The sequence below is a fragment of the Molossus molossus genome, unplaced genomic scaffold, assembly GCF_014108415.1.
Source record: "Molossus molossus isolate mMolMol1 unplaced genomic scaffold, mMolMol1.p scaffold_m16_p_6, whole genome shotgun sequence".
Classification (NCBI taxonomy): Eukaryota; Metazoa; Chordata; class Mammalia; order Chiroptera; family Molossidae; genus Molossus; species Molossus molossus.
In genome coordinates, this window is record NW_023425399.1 from 19933764 (window position 1) to 19948327 (window position 14564).

A 14564-nucleotide genomic window follows, 5' to 3' on the forward strand; every position below is an offset into this window, starting at 1 on the left:
CACAAAATAAATCAGGCTGATGCTTTTAATGCTTTAACTGCACAAGAGTATTCTAATGAGCTATACCATCAGGTATTTTTTTAAAAAAACACCTGAAAATATATTGTGCCTTTGAAAAGGTGGATTTGGTGATCTTGGAGGTAACAATTGTTGCTTATCCTTGTCTACTAATGCAGAAGTATGGAAAGAAGAGGATACCTGGAACGGCAGGGAGGAAACTTGATTCTAGGTCAAATCTGTGGTTATTCACCCTTTAAGACATATTTTATGTGTATTTTGCTAGCAAGCCCAGTTCATTATGTGGACTCAACAAGAAACCAGATGTTCCTTTTCCCAGGAGTCTTAAAGAGGGCTGTGAATTGTCTTTTTTAAAAACATTGCTTTAGGAGATGGGAAAAGAAGTCTTCAGAATACATTGTCAATTGCCCATACCTCTAAAGATTTTTGTTTGTTTGTTTGTTTATTTGTATTTTGCATTAGTGTATTTGAGGTGGGGAAGAGGCTAGAGGAATCAAAATGTTGCTGCTCTCTGACATTGATGCTCTGGTTTTGTCCTTCCACATTTATTCAACTTCTACTGGGGGGAAAAAATGCAAATCAGAAGTTTTCATAAATTCCACAGGGTCCTTATGGGAACAAAACAAAACAAAACAAAACAAAACTGGATTGGACTTGCAGAGAAATTTGTGGGCTATTCCTTGTAACGATAGCTCTTGAAAAATATTTATAACTTTTACCTTTATCATGAAAGAATTTTAGCCTGTTTTGAGTTTGAATATCCAAATTGTATTAGAGGAGTTTAGACTAGACACTTAATCCCAGGTAGTTGCTGATCTGTTTTAAAATTACGAAGGTTCGACTAAGCATTTGAAAAATCACAGAGTGAAGTCAGCTGTCTACAGAGATCCAGACTGGCCTTTACCATCTTAAAGGGGTGAACTGTGTGCTAATAAGTGCTTTTCTTGCTCAGGAGAGATCACTCATTTCTATCATTCGTTGTCCATTTTTCAATGTTTTACAGCAAGAAACAGTTTATCAATTATGTGCATCACCACCATTCTCCTTATTTCTCCAAAGCAGAGCATTTTAGGATATGGTACAATGAAAACTAAGGCTATCCTTTTTAATTAAAAAAATTGTTTGATTTCAGTTTTAACGAAATCTGAAAAATTGACTCATTGTAAAATGTTCTGGGAAGACTGCTGTGGTGGTGGCACAGTTCTATGATGCTGCAGTGACTTTTCTGGGAAAACCCTTCTGTTCAACAGCATAAGTGAGTTCCAACTCTTATTGGTGCGTGCTCATGGAAAGGTTAATTATTTGCTGTTCCTGGATTTATTCTTGGTGCCTTGAGCTACTTTATGCCAAAGAACTCATAAACATCCTAGAATTACCTTTTTTTTCTGGATCTACATAACTATCAACAAGCAACTAAGGTGGCACTGCTTTTCTGCATATTGCTCTACTACTAAAAGTTCAGAAGGGGCAAAAAGCCACTAAGATGCTGCAAGCATTCCAGCCTGAGGGACAGAAGGACAGCTCTCAAAAAATCGGGGGGGTAGGAAATGGTGCTGGGGAAAATCTCATGAAATCTATTGCATTTTGTCAAGAGGCCCAGTGACCTACCCTCAGTGAAAATGTTGACAGGTCATAGAGACTAAACAGACGCCAGTTGTAGAGAAGTGGTATAATGGTACAGCAGAGCATTGGAGTTGCCACCCCAGCTGTTCTGAACATCTGGACTCTGACTTTAGAAACTTAATAGTTTTGAGTCATTTTTCCTGATCAGTAACAGGCTTGCTGTTTCATGTTGAGAGAAGGAGGAGATAAGTATTTTCGAGAAAATAGAGTCATGACGAGCAGAGAATATAATTCAATATGGACAGAGTCAAAGGTGTTGAATAAGCATAACATATCCCAAGAATGAGCTATCCTATATTAAAACAGGCTGCCCCTTGGTGTTTTATTCCCTTTCCATTCTAATGCGGCCAGTTTCCTCCTTTTATCCACTTGTACAGTAAGTCTCCTGGTAACCAGGACTATGACTTTTACTTAGACTGAAGCCCCCTCACTGCTCTCTCTGTAGCCGTAGCTTCCTAATTGGGATGAGGGAGGCATGAGTTCACTCACAGCTCCTGATTAGTGAATAAGATTTGTCATTTAGGCATTTGTGCTATATATCAAATATAACAACCACATTGTGCTACCACAAGTCACCTGTTAGTCCCCACAGATAACTTTAAGAAATTCAGCTACGTATGGGGTCTGAAGTCATACCAACTGGTGCTATTGCTGATTTTCTCATTTTCCTTTTCCACTTGCAAGTGAGTCAATGCTGCCACACTCCCCCACACATTGGGTTGCAATACAGAGGATCATGTCCTTTATTCATAACACTCCCTTCTGCAGTGTGGATCTATGGGACCAACAGGGTCTCTGCTGTGATTTGGCTAAAGTGGTAGGGAAATTAATGCACCTCTTTCTACTGAAGTAGATACTGCCAATTACCTTTGCTTCTGTGACCACTGAATTAACAAGTTGGACTTGGAAACATCTATTGCCTCCCAGCTTTTAAGAAAATTTCACATGGATATACAGCTCAGCTGTAGCTGTAAGCCTTGCTAAGTTTTTTGAACAGTATTGTACACCTAGCACTTAGATATTGTGGTGGAAAAGGAAGCAAAATAAGATGCCTATTTTTAAACACTAAAGTATTAAATTACACAAATTGTGTGGTTGTATTTCTACATGTATGAGATACACTTATGTCTCACAGGAACTGTATAAAGGGTTTCCTGGCCAATTACTAAAAGGTCAGACAGAAACAAATGTAATGGGAGCCTTGTTTGTAACCTGAGGGGAGGTGTGATGTCTAATCCCAAGGTTCTTGGGGAGGCAGTATGTTAATTTAGTAAAAGGAAATGATTAATAGTGTGAGGGCACATAGTGGCACTATCTAAAATAGTGCTTGTCCTAGAAGCTCTTAAAGTTGTCCCATATAATAGCACAGTCTGTGTGGTCAGTAGGGTAGACAGGCAGGAAAGGGTTGGTTCTAGGGGTGTCCTGGCCTAGCAGAGGGATAGAACTTTTCATCTTTTTAATAACCTTTGACTAGCTGCCAAATACCACTTCTTATGAATGCTCTAAGACATTCATAAATACTCCATAATTATGTGAGTTTCCCCATCAATTTAACTAATATACATAACTGACTACCTGAAGTTCATGCCTTTCTAGTTTGGATCAGTTTGATAGAATGTTTAGTTTTTTTGTATGAAATGTCAATCTCTTGGTCCCTTTTCTAGACCAGCACTGTCTGATAGGATTTTCTCCAATGGAAATGTCCTTATATGCACTAATATGGTAATTACTGGCTATAGTAGCTACTATTAAATTTAAATAGCCACATGTGGCTAGGGCCTACTGTATTGAACAGCAACAGAAAATTTTCCATGTCTGATCTTTGGAGTTTTCTGTGAGGTAGCACTGTCCAATAGAAATGAGTCACTTGATGTCAGTTTCATTTTTCTAGTAGCCACATTAAAAATGTCAAGAGCCCTGGCTGGTGTGGCTCAGTTGGTTGGGTGCAGTCCCATGCACAGAAAGGTTGCCAGTTTGATTCCTCATCAGGAATTCCCAGGTGCTGGCTCAATCCCTGGGGAAGGGGGGGGGGGGCGTGCAGGAGGCAGCTGATAGATGCTTTACTCTCATAGATGTTTCTCTCCCTCTCTAAAATTTGTTCATATTTTATAATGTAAAGGTTCATACGTGTGTGTGTGTCAAAAGAAACAAGTGAAATTAACTAATAATAAATTTAATCCCGTAAATCTGAAATGTTACCTCTTCAACATAAAAATTATTGAGATAGCGTATACTTTTTTTTTTTGTACTAAGATTTCAAAATACAACATGTATTTAACACCACATTGTGGTTTGAACTGTGGTGTTAATAAGCAAATAAGCATATTTCAAATGCTCAATAGCCAGATGTGGCTAAGAGATATCTTAGCACACATTTATATTTAAAAAGTTATTCCCTGTCATTTCTCTTTTATATCTGCTGCCTCTTTCAGCCGTTGAGTATTCGGATTTTGTTGCATTCCTCCTAGAATGTTTTCCTATCCTGCATGTTTACACTATTTTTGAAGAACTTAGTTACCTTTTTGACGGATCACACTGGTGGTTAAGTGAGTGACAGTTTTATAATGTAAAGCTATTAATCCTGCAGCAGAAGTAGAACCTCCCCTACCTCACACTCCATCTACAATGGCAAGTAAACGAAAAAGTATGTCTATAATGTAGTATCCCTATTGTCGAAATCCTCTCTTTTTTATTTCTCAACTTCCCTAACCTACAAATTCTGAAGAGCAACCCATCCTAAAGTCTTCCATGTATCCCAAGTGAGTTTATTCCAGTGAAGAGGGCTGGCATGAACAGTAGGTAGGTTTATTTTTTAAGGGCTCTGGTCTGCTGCTTTTGTTCATTCACTCAGCTCTTGTGCCATAGGTCACATTGCACACTGGAGATACACAAATTCTCGTTGATGCCCTTGCCCTGGAGATAGATTCTCAGGAAGATAATCTAGTACTGTTGTCTTAGACACTCTGCAGGCAACAGAGAGGCAGGGGTCTCATTTAAAAAATGTAGGTCCCAGCAGGGCAGGATGGGGCCAGAATTAGCGGCCCAGTAAATGTTCTTTGAAATTTTTGGTGTAAATCACATTTTTCTAGGCAGATACTACTTTATTTGCAGTATTTGTGCGTTTAAAAGTTTATTCCTTTGATAAAGTCCTATAAATGTGGAGTCTAGCGATTCCTCCATTCCTGCCCTGGCAACCAAAAAGGGAGAAAGAAAGTGTGGATGCAGACGTATTTTTCATCTGTGTGCAAGATTTGTTAGTGTAGGTCATTGAAAGAGTCCACATGAACCTTACTGCTCTTTAGTGACCGGGTGGATTTCAGATTAGACTGGATTACAAAGTGTGAGCTGTTGCTAGAATGGGTGGATATAGAAACCACATTCTCAGGGAATTGGGTTGTGGTTTATCAGTTACTGTGTGTCTAGGACTAGTCATTTCCTTTGGCTTCAATGTTCTACAAAGTGGGGTTAAATTAGATACTGTCATATTATATTCCATTTTAAACTTCTGTGATTCTATGAACCTAGCCATCCTATTTCTTTATGGAAATCTAGTGAATTTGAACCTTACTTAAACTAAAGAGAGATTAGGCCAGTGAAACTCAAAATTTTGGTCTTGCTACTTGCTCTACTGCTTTTTCCGAGTGTGATAGCTGTCCTACCCTGCAGTTTAAGAATTTCATTAGGAGAGAGAGAAGGGGTAAGGTTCTTCATTTCCTCTTTGGGGGAAAGAGGGTTTTCATTTTTTTAGTTAGGTTCTCTGGAGCAGATAGACCAGAGGCATTCCTTCTAGGTGTCTCATGAACTAACAAGTAGATCATGATGTACTGCAAAAGGATCCATTTATAATATAGCACCACAAGTGTAGCAATTAGCACACATTGGGCACTTACTTTGTCAGACGGGAACTTCTCATGTTTGGCCTTGTTTAATCTTTACAACAACCCTGCAAAATTGGCATTATTATTATCCCCATTTTACAGATGGGGAAATCCAGGCAAAGAGTAACAAAGTAACTTGCCAAAGGTCTTATTGATAGTAAGGTATGAACAGAGATCATTCAGTCATAGGCTATCTGCATTACTCTGAGCCCCTCCCTCAACCGTTCCCTGCCTCTCCCTGACTTTTGTGGGAAGATGTGGGAGGCCACTGGCAGCACTTTTCTGTCATGGGTCTTGAATCTGCTGAGGAAGGGACTCCAGCCTTGCTCTAGTGCTTCAGTCTTTATTTTGAAGTAGGCAGGTGGAGGCTTTGTGTTAGCACATTCAGAGTCATAGGGCAGAGAAAAAGGCCTCACTCCAGTACAGTTCTACCTTGCTTGAAGGTCATGTGTTTCTCAGTTTTCTTCCTTCTGCATGTCCAATTCTCTACTCAAGCTAGGTTCTCTTCGAAGAGATGGACACAGGTTGGATTTGTTCAACTTTGGGTTAAGTATTGTGGGGACATTGGAGTTGGATCAGTGGTTTCCAAACTTTTTGACCATCACAGAATATAATAGGATGGGAAACCCTCTGACAGTTTATTATATTTTCCCCACTTTGCACTTTATGTGTGAACATGCATATTCTAAGCTTTATTATTGCCAACTACTGTGTAGCAGTTGGGCTTTTTAGTGTTATATGGATCTGAACCAAATTATTGCATAAAATTTTCATTTATAAACACAGTAGCCATTAGTCATATGTATGAATAAAGAATGTGTCATTTTATAGTAAGGATTTGCATATTTGGTTCAGTTTGTGACTCATGAGGACTGTCAGTTTGTGACCTCTGAGAGCTACTGATTTAAATTTGGGGAATCCCTGAGTAATAGAGGGAGAAGCAGGAGTGAAAAAAAATGTGTCTACCTTCCCCATGTCCTCTGAGGAGGCAGAGAAGGAAAGGAAGAAGAATGGTAGTGGTGGGCTTAGTTTGTCTTTTCAGTCTTACGGGAAAAGAGTATTCCATGGGTGCTATTCTGCCCATTGTGAACCTATGGAGAATTTCCTGATTGGCTTTCAAGACTTGACCCAGCATCTGAGCTGCACCAGTCTGGCAAGGTAGGCAACAGGAGTGTGAGCATGGCTTTGGTTTGTTGAAGGAGCACTCCTGACATCCAGACACTGGTACTCAATTTGATTCTTCCTCCTCACAGCCTGGAAATAGATTGAAGGCTGGTGCACCTTTCCTCATTATGCTTTTGGGAATAGAAGAGGGCAGTGTGACTCCTGAGCATAAAATACTGATGAGTTTCAGCTCAGCTGGCACTGAATTGGATCCTGTTGGATGCAGGAGAAACGATCTATTCTTGGATTTATGAAGAACAGAGTTACACTCTCCCAAGGCAGGGGAGAATATGAAGGGCAAATTGCTCCCTATTGGCAAAGAGTGGGATTCCCTATCAACGGTGGTATGCTGGTAAATGGGCTAGCTGGGAGAAGAGAAGTCCTGATTTTGATGATTTGTCCACTTTCTGTGGTTTTAAACTTACCTAGGCCATCTGCTCACAAAATTTCTTAATATTTAACAGTTGTCTCTTGCAAACCATACATGCCTGCTTTAGCACACTGCTACAAACCTCCCTCAGGCGTTTTGAATTCCCTTTATGTGCACAGGTTTGTGCTGTGTGACATAGGAATTGCTGAAGCAGCATGTAAATTTTATTTCATTGACAGGAAAGGAACTGGAAAAATGGAAAGAATACGTATGTGGCATGGATTGAGTATAGTAGTCCAGTGTGAGATGTTGAATGCTGGTGAGATCGTGAAAAGGGGAGCATGGGAGAGCTGGGCTTGAAGGATAATAATAGCTAACACTTATTGGTAATAATAGTACTAGACTCTGTACTAAGCATCTTGCGTATATTATTTATATAAATCATAATAGAGAATAAGATATAAATAGATAATATTGCCCACTTTACATCTGAGGATCTTGAGGCATAGGAGAGTATTTTGCCCAAGTTACATAGGTAAGATACCATTCTTATAGTTGTGTGGTGGTGGTATCTCATTCTGGCCAGGAAGGAGTGAGGCCAGTATTTGGAGCCTGGTCACGTCACTGCATAACCCATACCCTTGCCCGCTATGCTAGATTGCTATTAAATATAAGAAGAAAAGTTCTTTCAGGAGAGAAGACGGGTATAGCTATAGTCCAAAGTTCTAGAGTATGTGGGAGTCAGAATATTTGAGTTCTAGTCCTCATTTTACTTAACCATGTATGTGCCTTAGCCAAATCATGCCTCTCCCCTCTTGCTCAAATTGAAGGACTTGGATTAGGTGGTCACTCATTTCCTTTTTGTTTCTGACATTTTGTGAATTTTAAGTTATAAGAATGAGATTGAACCTTGCTGGGTGGCTCAGTTGGTTGGAGTGTTGTCTCATACACCAAAAAGACTGTGGGTTCGTTTCCTGGTCAGGGAATATAGCTAGCTTTGCTTTAGTCCCTGGTTGGTGCATGTATGGGAGGCAACCAGTTGATGCTTCTCTCTCCCTCTCTTCCTTTCTAAAATCAATAAATAGATCCTCAGGTGATGATTTTTAAAAAATGAGAATGAGTGTGGCTTCATTAAGGAGTAGTGGGGGAAAGTGCCCTGTCAGGGTATGGGGCTTGGAAAAGCAGTAAGGTTGGTGATGGGGATAAGCAGAGGAGAGCAGTCTACAAGGAGGAGTGGAAAGTAATGAGATGCCAAGTGGTAATCAGCAAAGGCAGAAAACGGTGGTACTATGTGTTTAGACATTTCCATTTGTAATTCTTGACTAGTATCAAATGGAAAGATGGGTGTTGGGGACATAGAGATAACAAGCCAGCGCTGGCTGGTTTGGATGAGTGGTTAGAGTGTTGGCCCTCAGACTGAAGGATGCCAGGTTTGATTCCTGGTCAAGGGCATGTACCTGGGTTGCAGATTCAGTCCCCAGCACCAGTCAGGGTCATGCTGGAGGCAACCAATTGATGTGTCTCTCTTACATTGATGTTCCTCTCTCTCTAGCTCTCTCTCTTTTTTCCCTCCCTCCCTTCCACTCTATCTAAAAATCAATGGAAAAATATCCTTGGATGAGGATTAACAAAAAATAAAATTAGAAAACAAGCTAGTCTTTTGTGTTAGGTTTTCCTAGAAAGTTAACTTCTTCCTTGGTGGTTTCAGCAGTGGGCCAAGGCTAGATTTGGATCATTTCTGAGGATCCTTGGTGTATCATTCCTTTCCTACCATTAATTCAACAGTTATTTATTTTTAAGTATATTTTCATTGATTTTTTTAGAGACAGAGAAGAAGGGAGAGAGAGATAGAAACATCGATGTGAGAGAGAAACATGGACTGTCTGCCTCCTGCACGCCCCCTACTGGGGATCGAGCCGGAAACCCAGGCATATGCCCTGACAGGAAATAGAATGGGGACCTCTCAGTCCATGGGATGATGCTCAATCCACTGAGCCACACCGGCCCAGGCTTAACAGTTATTTATAAAGCACCTGCTCTATGTGAATGGGAACAACAAGATCTTGTCCTCCAGTTGTTGAATTTATAGTCTAATGGGGAAATGAATAATAAGCAAGTAAATAAGTGACACATTTTGATAGGTTTATGAGAAGCTGGGTTTTGTTGGGTTGAAGTTAGGGAAAGCTATGCTGGTTCAGAAGAGATGGCACAAAGACCTGGGGAGTATTAGCTAGACCTCTCTCTTTTTTTTTTTTAAATCCTCACCTGAGGACATTTTTCCATTTTTTGTTCAGATAGAGTGGGGGGGGATGAGGGGGAGAGGGAGAGAGAGAGAGAAACAACGACGTGAAAGGGACACATCGAGTGGCTGCCACCCACACGACCAACCAGGGCCGGAGACAAACTGCAACCGAGGTACATGCCCTTAGCGGGAACCGATCCTGGGTCTCTCTGGACCGCAGGCCTACGCTCTAACCGCTGAGCCAAACCGGCCAGGGCTAGCTAGACCTCTCTTAAAAAAATAAATGAGCCCTGGCCGGTTTGGCTTAGCGGTTACAGCATCGGCCTGCAGTCCGGAGAGACCCGGGTTCGGTTCCCGCTAGGGACACGTGCCTCGGTTGCAGTTTGTCCCCGGCCCTGGTTGGTCCTGCCGATGGCAGCCACTCGATGTGTCCCTTTCACGTCGATGTTTCTCTCTCTCTGTTCCTCTCTCTCCCTCCCACTGTCTGAACAAAAAATGGAAAAATGTCCTCGGGTGAGGATTAAAATAAATAATTAAATAAATAAATGAGCCCTGCTGGTGTGGCTCAGTGGTTGAGCATCAACCCATGCACCAAGAGGTCCCCTGTTCGATTCCCGGTCAGGGCACATGCCCAGGTTATGGGCCCGATCCCCAGTGGAGGGGCATGCAGGAGGGAGCCAGTCGATGTTCTCTTATTGATGTTTCTCTCTCCCTCTCCCTTCCTCTCTCTAAAATCAATAAAAAGAAAATAAGTGAGAAAATTTCTGAGACTTCTTGTTTATCAGTTCACTTAAATGTGATATTTTATATGGTTTTATAAAATCCCAGTTCTAAAGGAGGCTGAAAGTCCCTTGGGATTAATTATACTGGGACTAGATAAAAGTAAGCAAGTTTGGGGTAAAGTGTGTAGCTGTGCAAGATGCACAGGACAGAAGAGTGGCATGAACTAGAAATTTTAATTATAGAAGATTTCCAAACAGAGTTAGGCTTGGAGGTAAATTGTAAAGGAGATAAACAGGATTTGGAAGAGATTAATAATCCTGCGCATTAGATAGTTTAAAGAGAATATGACTTAAAGGATATAAAACCGCACATTATAACCCTGGCCTGTTTGACTTGGTTGGGTGTTGTCCCCTGCACCGAAGGGTTGCTGGTTTGATTCTGGCTGGAGCACATGCCTAGGTTGTAGGCTTGATCCCCTGTGGGGGTTGTATGGGAGGCAGCTGATTGATGTCTCACTCTCACATCAATGTTTTTTTTCTCTCCCTCTCTTTCTCTAAAAGTCAATAAAACAGTTAAAAAAGAAAACCACATTATAAAGAGTTGATGATTCCAATAAGAAAGCAAAGAAGGCAGATCTGTGAAAAAGAAAAACTGTGGTTGTACAGGTAGTTCTAATCTCTCAGAATGGAATCTAGCCCCATACACTAATGAGGCACACATGGGCCAACAGCTGTGGTTCTAGTCTAGTTGGAGAAGAAACTGAAAAAGGATAGAATAGGACCAGCTGTGGAGAAAGTGGTGGAAATGGTAATAGAAATTAAAATGGTAATAGAAAAGAGTTCTTTGGTCTATCGGAAATTGAGGCCTAGCACAGGAAAAATCTCCTGGCATACTGCAGACCAAAAGCTTCTCTCTCTGGGATCTTTGCGAAAAGTCATGAGTGAGGGAAGAGGCAATAGTTCCAGTTGTCTGTAATCTCACCACCACAGATAATTACTGCTAATGTTTTTGTAGTTGACTGCAAGATCAACTACATGGATAAACCTGTAGTCCTCCATTTAAATTTTCTCCCAACATTTCATTATAAAAACTCCGAACATACAGAAAAGTTGAAAAAATTGTACAGTGAATACCCATATATCCACTATTTAGATTCTACAGTGTAAATTTTTCCTATATTTGTTCTACCACATATCTATCCATTCAATAAACCATTTTATTTTTCGTGCATTTCAAAGAAATTGCAACCATCCGCATAATTCACCCATAAACACCCATCAACATGCCTTAACGAGTTCATTATTTGTCTATGGTTTTTTGTGGGGGGTAAAATTTACATACAATAAAATGTATACATCTTAAGTGTACTATTAGATAAAAATGACAACTGTGCTTTGGCTGTCTGTTGGTTGGAGCTCATCCTGTACACCAGAAGGTTGTGTGTTCAATCCCCAGTCCAGTCAGGATGCTTACGGGAAGCAACTGATCAATGTTTCTCTCTCAAATCCATGTTTCTCTCTCCCTCCCTTCCCCTCTCTCTAAAATAATAATAAGTGCACTTATGACTCACATTCCTATCAAGATAAAGAACTTTTCCATTCCCCCTAGAGTTATCTCCTGGCTCTTCTCAGTTAATATCTGCCCCTCCCCTGTGGGACGAAGAAAGAACCACCACTATTGAGAATGTTTCACCATAGATCAGTTCTGCCTGTTCTAAAACCTATGTATTTATGCTTCAAATTCATGTTTAATGAATTTAAATTAAATTTAAATTTAGATTCGTGGGTTTAATTCTGGTCAAGGGCACGTACCTTGGTTGTGGTTTAGTCCCCAGCCCTGGTCGGCGTCGTGTGGGAGGCAACCAGTTGATGTCTCTCTCTCACATTGATGTTTCTCTCTCTCTCCCTCCCACTCTATCTGAAAAAATAAAAATGGAAAAATATCCTTGGGTGAGGGTTAAAAAAGAAAAAAGAAGAGATATCTGATATTTTTTGCCCAGATATTAATAGTTCCTTTTTGTTGCTGAGTGGTTTTCTGTTCCTTATATAAACATTACGGTTTGCTTATCGATTCTTATGTTGACGGACACCTGAACTGTTCCATATTTTGGGCTATTATGAATAAAGCTGCTGTGAACATTCTTGTACAAATCCTTTTCTGGACATAATGTTTTCATTTCTTTTGGGTAAAAGTCTAGGAGTGGAATTGCTCTGGACTAGGCATATGTTTGGTTTTCTAATAAGCTGCCAGATTATTTCCAAAGTGGTATATTTAATGCTTTCACTAACAACGAATCAGAGGTCTACACCCCTTGCCAACATTTGGTGTTCTTGGTGTTTTTACTTTCAGCCATTGTGGTGGACATCTAATAGTGTCTCATTGTGGTTTTAATTTGCATTTCCCTGATGGCTAAGTGCTGTTGATCACTTTCACTTTGCTTATTTCCAATTCATATATATTCCTTTAAGAAGTATCTGAGCCCTGGCCCGTTTGGCTCAGCTGTTAGAGCATCAGCCCAAAGACCAAAGATTCGTGGGTTTAATTCTGGTCAAGGGCACGTACCTTGGTTGTGGTTTAGTCCCCAGCCCTGGTCGGCGTCGTGTGGGAGGCAACCAATTGATGTCTCTCTCTCACATTGATGTTTCTCTCTCTCTCCCTCCCACTCTATCCGAAAAAATAAAAATGGAAAAATATCCTTGGGTGAGGGTTAAAAAAGAAATATCTGATATTTTTTGCCCAGTTTTAAATTGTCATTTAATAATGAGTTCCATGAGTCCTGCATTTAAATTTTATTTATTTATTCATTTATTTATTCATTTATTTAATCTTTATTGTTGAAAGTATTATAGATAACTCCCCTTTTTCCCTAAAATTTAAAACTCAGTTGTACAAGATCATGATAGGAAAGATTTACTTCTGGACATTTGTTTAAGTGGTAAAGGCCTGAAGGCTTGAGTTTAGCAAAACATTTATCATCTATTTAGCAAATGGTTATGAATACTAACTATGTACTGAGCACTAGTGTTAGGGATACAGAAATTATAGCCCTAGTTCCAAGAAACCCATAGATTATAAGAGTAGATGGACAAAAGTAATGGTGTGGTTTCAACAATACTTTTTAAAAATATTTACTGAGTATCTACTATAGGGTAGATACTATTGTAGGTACTGGAGTAGAGATAGACAAACCAGATACAGTTCCTACTCTAATAACAGCTTATCTTCTGGAGTATATATAGAGGAAGACAGCACAGAGGTCATGAGATTGATATCGTATGTATGTGGATCAAAAACGAAACCTGGTTAGAACATACTTGTGTGACAAGATGATTGGTTAAGGCAAAAGTCAGGTCTTGCAGGGCCTTGTAGACTATGATAAGAATTTTGGATTTTATTTTGAGTTTTAAGAAGCCATTGCAGCCCTGGCCGGTTTGGCTCAGCGGTTAGAGCATCGGCCTGCGGTCCTGAGAGACCCGGGTTCGGTTCCCGCTAAGGGCACGTACCTCGGTTGCAGTTTGTCCCTGGCCCTGGTCGGTTGTACGGGTGGCAGCCACTCGATGTGTCCCTTTCACGTCGATATTTCTCTCTCTCTGTTCCTCTCTCTCTCTCCCACTCTACCTGAACAAAAAAATGGAAAAATGTCCTCGGGTGAGGATAAAAAAACAACAAAAAAACAAAGAAGCCATTGCAGAATTTTAAGCAGAGAAACGGTATGGTCTGGTTTCTGTTTGGCTAATAAACACAGAGGAGAGAGAGAGAGAGAAAGTGACAGTGTGTGTGTGTGTGTTTGCAAAAAGACTAATGAAACCATTGCAGTCATCCAGAGAAGAAATAATAAATCCTATCTGGGGGAGGTCTGCAAGGCTTCATAAAGGAATAAAGTTATAGTAGAACCTTGGATGACAAGGCATTTGCTAGGCAAGGCAGTCAGAGCTTTCAGCATGTATGTGTGTTTGAGAAGCCAGAAATAGTTTTGGATGACTAGTTGGGTGAGTGGTGGAATGGCAGAAGATAGAGCAGACTGAGAAGGGCTTTGAAGGTTAAATTAGGGACACAGAGTCACCACATTATACAACTACTGAATTCTATGTAGATGTGTCTTCTGGAGTTGTGTCATAGGTGGCCCTGCTAGGGAGTTTGGCTCTGAACCTAAGGGCCCTGGGCAGCTATGTGAGTTTCTAGTTAGGGTAGACACTCTCTGGAAGCTGGCATCAAGGATAACTAGGTAAGGTAGTGCTAAGAAGCCTTAGGCAAGAGACAAGCCTGAAGTTAGGTAGGGGTTGTTGCACTGGAGGTAGAGGCTTTGGGCTCAGAATGAATAGTCAAGAGGACTTCAAGTGTGGACAGAGAAAAATTGCTAATGAGACCCTTTAAAAAATACAAAATAAACAGTGTAAAATGTTGAAATAATACAGAAATGTATAGAATATGTAGAAGTCTGCCCTGGCCGGTTTGGCTCAGCGGTTGGAGCATCCACCTGCGGTCCAGAGAGACCCAGGTTCGGTTCCCGCTAAGGGCATGTACCTTGGTTGCAGTTTGTCCCCGG

The 14564-nt window shown here is 40.6% G+C and overlaps 1 protein-coding gene across 10 annotated transcripts in view; it reads left to right on the plus strand.

The window, feature by feature from the left end:
- CPNE1 (copine 1) overlaps window positions 1-14564 on the plus strand; it is a 38429-nt gene that overhangs the window by 16364 nt on the left and 7501 nt on the right. The window lies entirely within an intron of this gene.